This window comes from Lepeophtheirus salmonis, chromosome 5 (genome assembly GCF_016086655.4).
Source record: "Lepeophtheirus salmonis chromosome 5, UVic_Lsal_1.4, whole genome shotgun sequence".
Lineage (NCBI taxonomy): Eukaryota > Metazoa > Arthropoda > Copepoda > Siphonostomatoida > Caligidae > Lepeophtheirus > Lepeophtheirus salmonis.
The window spans coordinates 54,694,914-54,703,467 of NC_052135.2; the positions used below are offsets into that span (position 1 = coordinate 54,694,914).

Here is an 8,554-nt window from a genome sequence, read left to right on the forward strand (position 1 = left end):
TTATCGGGTTCTGTTCCTTTTCCTTCTCTCACTTCTCCCTCCCTGCCTGTACTTAATACTATATGTACCATGTTGGAGAAGAAGAAAAAGAACGACTCAAAAACACAACCAACGGCATTGTTTAAACAGAAAAGAAAAGAAGAAAATCCTTTTTACTATTATCAGCGTTATGTTAGTATTTTAATGTTAATATTTATAGACCACCTGGTTATGGAGGAACCCTTTGTGAAGAAACATCTTTTAAAGCCTTCACACTTTTCTTGTACCTATGTATATATTCCTTCATCTGTAGTATTAGATAATATTACTGTTTAATTGAGTAATACGTTACTTATTACATATTATCAAAAGTATTGCTTTTGCATAGTATAAAAAGTTTAATAACCTTTTTTCTTTCACCAGAAAAATAAGGAATTTACCTAATTAGCAAATATGACACTTTCCAATTATACGGTAGATTTAATTGAGATCCCAACTTTTTTTCTCAAAAATCAAAAAATGAGATTGGATTAATACAAATGAAGAAACAAAAATTATATTTATTTACTAAAGACATCTTGAGGACTAAAATACTCCCAATTAGAGGCAAATTAAACAATGTAGGATAAATAATGTTGAAAGATATATTCATAACCTACAATACTTTATTTTATAAAAATCATGTATCTCTATTTAACTGGATATGGGAACACATTAAAAAAATATATTTTCGATATTTGACAGATTTTTAATTCGAAACTGGTCCATTTCACAGCAATTACATTTTCTTGAATTGTTACGTGAATAAAATGCAAAATAAAAAATATCTTGCAACTTCAAATTCCTACCTTTTGTCAATAAGGTACAGTTTAAAAGACATATAGGGGGTTAATTAATCCAATTCTAATTTTAGTTCAATTGACACTTACAAAACAAGTATTGTCCCGAGTAATTAGGGGTCAGTTGGAAGACAAATTTTGCTTTAACGATATAGAAGATAACTCCCCGAGAAATCCTTCTTGCAACTCTCCGTTTTCATGAGTACATAGAGTCACACGTACCTACTCAATACTTGTAATGCATCAGTGTTCTGTCCTCAAAAATAAAATAGTAATTAAATAAATAATGGGATTGGACAACTGTAGTGTTGGATCAATCCTAGGACCTAATAAGTCCCCTTTAAATCTATTGCCGATCTTTTTGCCATTTAAAAATCAGCAGTTCTAATACAATAGCTATTCTTTACTCATACCTGGGATTTAATATGAGTAAACCGGAAGAAAATAATGGATGACAGATAGAGCGTATAATCATAAGTTCTAGCCACACACCTCCAACTTTTAACTTGAGGCAGCATGTTTCTTGAAAGAGGTTATTTTGAGCAGCTGAAAGAACAAACTTAGTAACCACGTCTTTTGAGCAATTGTTGTTACAATAAAAGAACCATGAGAACTAACAAATTGTATATGGACCAGACTGATAGGATGTCAGTCTTTTCAGACCGATCCAACGCAAGATGAATGATGAAAACTATAGTCTCCCGAGCGCTCACTAACAAAAACAAAGAAACCTGTGATCCGCATATCCTAAATATTAAACACTTCCAAGAGTTAACTGATTTTTACATACCAAGGTTCATATTTTATTCAAATTGTAACATATACTGTAAATACATATGAATTATGATATACATTTACAGAGAGCAATATCAAATACAAACAGAAGCAATTCTGCATATTCGATGCTACACGCACACGCCTGCAATATTCAATTAATAGGATTACATTGACACTTCTTAGATCAAAAATATGTAAGTGATCAGGGATCAAGATATATTATTGCTTGATTTTATAGAACTTATTCTTTGATATTCTATAAACAATCCTACCTACCTACAATCAATTCGGCGAGTTTCTTACATTCAATAATGATTTTGTAAATCAATATACAGTCCTGCCCTTCAAAAATCTCATTTCTATTACATTTCCTCTATTTTAAACATCCTTGATTATTTTTGGTCCTGGATCCTCTGGATAAAGCTAATTAACAATAAGGAAGTATCACTTTCGAAATTTGCACCGTAATCCTTAGTTATTCTTCACTAATACTTCCAAAAATATTTACTCTGTGAGGGTACATTTGTAAAAGTTTTCTCCGCAAGTCATATTTTATCTCTTTATCCCAAAATTGGAGACAGCAGATCGTTGAAATTAAATCATCGTAACCTTATAATAATAAGGGAGATACTTTGCTTAATTTTGCAAGTGAATAAAATCGAGGGATCCCGACTCAATCGATCACAATTTCTCAAATATGTTTCCACGATGGATTATAAAATCATTAGAGTTTGTGCTCCATATTTCTATTTGTGAATGTTTATAGTAATTTTATGTTTCAGGAGTTAATGGATTTGATAACAAAGAAGTTCCTCTCCATGAGACTATTACGTTCATCCTGTAATTATTCTGTAATGGTTCATGGTAGATACAAGGAAAAAGGATGAAAAGTTTCACATAATTGAACTTCAATATCTAATTTTGATATAGACAAATAAGTTATGACGTGTGGGCCAACTTATACAATCTACCATTTCTCTCATTCATACATAGTTTATGCTTTACTATTTTTACAAATAATAAAACATATCCCCAGGTTTTTTTTTAGTCTAAAATTATAACTAAAGGCTTTCAAATCAAATCAAACGAAAACTTAAACCTCATAAAAACAACATAGTGACAGTACTTTTGTTGCATGTCTCCTGATTGGTTTAAGACATTCTATTAATAATTTAAGTCATGAGGGATTTAGATACGTTATTACATATCCTTATTTAAGTAAAAATTAATTTCCTTAAATTACTTATAACTTGTTTTTTAAAGTTATATCAAATATATTATTTGTTACTTGAAAAGTAATATTATTACAATATTGTAACGCATTACTACACATCACTGACTCTCTTATATGAAAGAGAGAAAAACTGAGCGACTTCCTTGTAATACTTAGAGTCAACAAAAAGAAAATTCCTACATAAAAAGTAAAAGACAATAGCTTGACCCAAATGAAAAGAAATTGAGACACGTACTTCTTCCAAAAGTTGCCTTTAATATGAACTTTTTTTTCTACAAAATTATGAAATTTCATTTTTTCATACAGGACGATTTTTTTTATAGCGACAGTTAGCAAAATTGTACAATAGTGGGGCCAATTGACCCCATGATTCCAGCACTAATGCCGTATTCCCCACCATTGTGAACAATTTTTTCGAAGTTGCAAAAGTTAAGATATTAAGGGTAGTCCTTCTTTCTCGAAGGTACAGGAAATTTCATTAGAACGTGTTCGGTGCCTATTGAATAATCTAGAGTATCGTATAAATGTTATTTACTTTTTCTTGAATGAGAAGACATTCGAAATTGATCAAGTCATAAATTGGCTAAATAATTTGGCCAAATTTAGTCATAATAAAATTTGCCCTTTATAAAGGACGACATATCCTGTATCAATAATGATTCTAGAAGTTTCCTTTAAATTTAGTTTGATAAAGGATGCCGAATACTTGATGATCTTAGAGAAAAAGTTTTTCCCATAGATTTTAAAATCACCATGCAGTCTTGAAAGTATAGTTGAGTATTTTCTAGTGATGGGTTTCGGTATAAAAATCCGAGACCGGTTTGAGACCGATAGTATTTTTAGTGGACCGAACTAATTCGGTTCTTTAATGATGTGTGGTCTGAACCTGTCTCAAAGGAAAATTCAGTCTAGATCGATCTCCAAAGAAAAATTCGGTACAGACCGATTCTAAATGAATTGTCGATGACGTCATGTTTGTTTCAAAATTTTCCACATCGGCACAATAATGTCATATGAAAGATGTGTTGTATTAATTATATTTTTTCAACTCTTAAATCAGAATATGAGAGAAAATCGGTACATAAATTGCGACCTTGGAATGAGGGATGGAAGGGCTGGATTTTTAAATATATTTAGCTCTCATGAGTATATATTGTAATACTTTTATTGTATAGATTATCATATTTTGGCCCACAAGCTGGCCCAAACCCCGACACCTTGTAGTCCGCCTTAGCCTGAAGCCCGATATTTCTAACCAGATTCACCTCTAATCCTCACTTTTACTCTTTCATGAGCAAACACACTAACAGAGGCGCTGGAATCAATGTAGTCAAGGGTCACTGTCCCTCAACTTTTGGGGATTTTATTAGTTTTGTAAATAAGTATTCTTTGTTTTGCTCAAAAAAAATTAAACTTCTTTATCAAATCGCGCATTTCTATATTTAAAAAATATATATTATGCCAAAAGCTTCCTGATGACGTCACCAATATATAATTTGCCCATCCCACTTATAAATACACTCCAACACATGTGCGTGGCTGTGATTACTTTGTACTTATACAACTGATACAATCCCTCCTATGTTAAATCTTCAACCACATGATGTACATGATGATACATATGTATATTTGTGGGTACATAATATATTATAACATTTCACTTATTTTTAGAAAATCCTTCCCTGACAACTTTTTCAATATATAAATTTATATAACATGTTTAGTTGTTTGAAAAAAAAATCAAAAAAAATCCATGTTACATATTATGCAAATCCCTACTTTTCTCTTCTTTTTTTTTCTCTCATCCTCGTCGTGATGTCGGAATTAATGACTGAAAAAGTAGGGAAATGTAATCATAACAATAACATGTAATTCTTTCTTTCCTTCCTTCTTCATTTAGTGCAGACTCATAATCCCATAACGATTTCCTCTGATGTCATGTTGAGAATGAAAAGTCAATTTGATTATTTTTCTTTTATTATTATTACTAAGAGTAGTAAGAACGTTTTTGCTACATACTAAGTACATCACCCCAAGTCACACGTGTTAACTCATGTTATTTACTTATTATTTATATAGAAAGAAACATATTCTCATGGCTGTCTTTTACTTTCTTTCTTTCTCTCTCTCAAGAGAAAAGGGAACATTTTCCCTGATCGAAGAGACTGTTACTCAAACAAAGTGAAGAAATGCTCAAGTTGTATAAAAAATGTCATAGAAACCAGGAACCGATTATCATTATTATGTAAATCACGTGAGGGGAAAATCCAAGTATAAAGTAATACCTAGTGATTGTGTACATGAAAGACAGATATGAGGGCTTGCTTGGGAGTTGTCTATATTAATAAAGGAATCTGAACGTCTGAAAAACAGTTACTGCTCCATGATGTATATCATACACATATTTTGATCGAATAAATAACCGTGTAGTCGTATTAATGAAACATTGCAGACGCATGGATATAGCATCGAGTGTGTATAGAGGGTGCACTGTATATAGTGCTCCCTAATCTAAATCATAAATATATTATTGATATAAGAAATAATATTTAGTATGTTGTAATATAGCGATTTACGTTGTGAAAAAACTAGCAGGAGGCGTACGCGGGATTCTAGAAGGGGTTTGGAAATCCTCATAGAAATTCTGTATTTTCATTATTTAAATAGGGGAAATTAATTTGATGTCTTTTATACTTAATTTAGGTAAATTCTTAATCTTTTACCCAGTTTAAGGAATTTTTCAATTCGTTGTCTCGTTTAACCACACCATTAGCTGGAAAATAAGACACCTCAAGATATCCTTCAAAATCCTAAATAAGGTATTATGCATCAAATAAAAGGTATAATGGGCATTAAAACATTAACTTATCTAGCATCTTATCATGTTTTTATTACCAATTTGTTGATGTAAAGTACATAAATTTTAACCCGACATTAGCCCCTTCAATCTGTACAATATGAAAGTACTTGGTCTTATTATAATTATTTATTTATTTTCAATTCTGATATGTAAGAGGAACATCTTAATGAAAAAACTGTATTCTGACATTCCTGAATTTTTTATTCAATTCTCCGGATATTTAAGAAAGTTGTACTGTTTTATTGAAATATCATATTAGCTCACAGATTTTGGTGTAAGTTATAATCAAGGGTGATAATTTTGGTAAGAATAGAAAAGCGTGCGAGGAGAAGAGAAGAAATACTTATGTCATCATTGAATATACATCTTCTTCTGTCAATCAAGAACGTTATCATTCCCGCCTTTATTATTCAATATTAATATTATATTAGATGCTGATAGTCGATAGAGAACTAAAATAACGTCGCCTTCTGTCTGGATTTCTAAAAATGGAGGCCCAGGAATTTGGAAATACTTACCGGACGAGAAACATATGGCTTGTCGGATTTGTAAAAATAAATGTGCCTTTGGTCCCCTGTCTAGAATTACACGCCACTCATTATCCTCATCCCATATCAAGAGCATGGATATTCATCTAAAAAATCAAGTTAATGATGAATACATCAAGTCAAACTTTAACTCTGATCTCACAAAGATGCTTATTGCATGTAATATAACCTTATCCATTGCTAATCATCTACGTTCAAAAAATTTATGGAGAAATACACGGTTAAACCGGTCATTCCCGAGGAACCATCATTAAATTAATGGAGGATTTTGGTACTGATGTCATTTATAGAAATACATATAAAAATGTTTTGAGTCATCCACACCAAATGACGATCAAGTTATCAGTAAAAAGTATAAAATATTTACTAATTTCGAAATGGAACTCTGAATTTTGTACTATCTAACAGTAAGTATTCAATTTTTTTAAATCTAACCCTAAAATATGATTCTATTTTAGCTAAATATATCAAGAATTCTGATGCACAACTCATTAAATAGCAAAAACAACTGCTTAAATGGTCACAACAACGAGGGTAGTAGCTTTGGATGGTTTGCAACTAGTTTGTCTGAGACTAGTTTCTTCACTTAAAGACTTGGGTATGATAATTAGGTTTTCCAATATTACATAGTCAATAAATATTACTTACTTTTTTTCTCACTTAAGGCTTAGCTATGGTTGATAGGCTCCAAGAAATGGTGTTCAGAAAACTCATAAAAGGCAAAAACAACTGCTTAAATGGTCACAACAACGGGGGTAGTTACATTGGGTGTAGCATTATAATTAGCAATTGTGTATATCCTTCATGATAATAGTATGTTGTTATATAAGAATAAATAACGGGAAAATATCTTTTTTGATGCTCTTAATAAGGAGTAATATCGCCGGATATTACTACGTAATTAGCTTTTGCTCTAAATCTTTAAGATGGATTTATTTCTAATATTTTTTTATTAGTATATTTATTGTCTAATTTTATGATTTTTACATTTACTTTATTATTAATTATTAGTTAGATTTCATCGGTAGAGATATATATATCCTGTGTACAATTGTATATAGCAACTTCCAAATTAAGAAGAGGGGTTATTATCTTTTTTGATTAAACTCCACGTCTTGCTTGTGTTTTGCAACCTAAAGTTATGACATATTTAATTGGATTCCGGTGTCAAAACAAGAAAATATTATTTGGATCAATCTATTATTTCAATATTCTGTATTTTATAATTTATTATTATTAGTTATGTTTCCGATTGTTTAATTTTGTATATTTAACATAAATGTTTGATGGGATATTTTTTAGTATGTAGATTATATTGAATTAAAGGCTTCTTTTTTAAACTTGAAACTTCAAATATATTTCGAAATACTCTACTTTGTTGTTTCATTAGCTATTATTCTGAGAATAAGGTTCATAATGAATTACAAAATCATGATGTGTGACGTTATAAAATTACTGTAACGGATAAAAAACGTCTAAGTCAATTATACGTTGTATATCTTCATTAAACATTTTGCTAATAAATACTTTCGTTATACCCTCAAAAATCATAATAAAGCAGGCAGATGATAATCACATCAGTATTTTAAACAATGATACCATATGTATTTTTCCCCCCTTCTCCTTGCACGCGTTTTTCTCTACAATATTATCAACTTTAGTTATAACATAAACAGTAGAAAAAAAGGAAATAAAACTCCCGTAATAAATTGCTCATAACTTCCTTAATATTGAAACTAGAGACATGATTTTGGCATCAAAATGTTTTTTAGCATGATCTAAATAGTCTAGATAAAACAAGTTTCAAAAGAAAATATTTGTAATATTGTAGTTTTTCTTATTGGTATATGAAAATTAGAGAATGTTTTTTGTAAGAATACGAGGAAAACGCGGGAGTGAAGCATATCGTACGCCTGAATTAAGTCCCTTGTTAATATCAACTGCCTGTTTTATGATTTTGAAAAGAGAAAATGAATTGCTCCTATAAAGAGAGGAACTTTAAACATTTAAAATAGCATTAGTTTAGGGAATTAGTTTACTGTAAATATATTTATTTTATTATTCATTTTGAAATCAGTTTATACTAAAGATAAGTAAGAATTGTTATTTAAGAGGGGGATATTAACAGACCAGGACTAAATAAATATTGAAGAAAAAAAAGAAAAAAAGTGCACGCACATCAACCGTTTTCCTTTTCTAATCCCTAAACTTAGTTTTTTCTTTACACACATCCCATCCCCTCTTTAATTATATGCATGTGCATTCTCTGTCTATTTATGATTTGAATAAAATATAAAAGTAAATATTTAAAAAAAAA

At 30.3% G+C, this 8,554-nt stretch overlaps 1 long non-coding RNA gene across 1 annotated transcript; it reads left to right on the top strand.

The window, feature by feature from the left end:
* The first annotated feature begins 5,819 nt into the window (after positions 1 to 5,819).
* Positions 5,820 to 7,610, top strand: LOC139905594 (uncharacterized). Its single transcript, XR_011780477.1, has 3 exons — positions 5,820 to 6,644; positions 6,696 to 6,835; positions 6,903 to 7,610. It is a non-coding gene; the product is annotated as an uncharacterized lncRNA (long non-coding RNA).
* Positions 7,611 to 8,554: the final 944 nt, after the last annotated feature.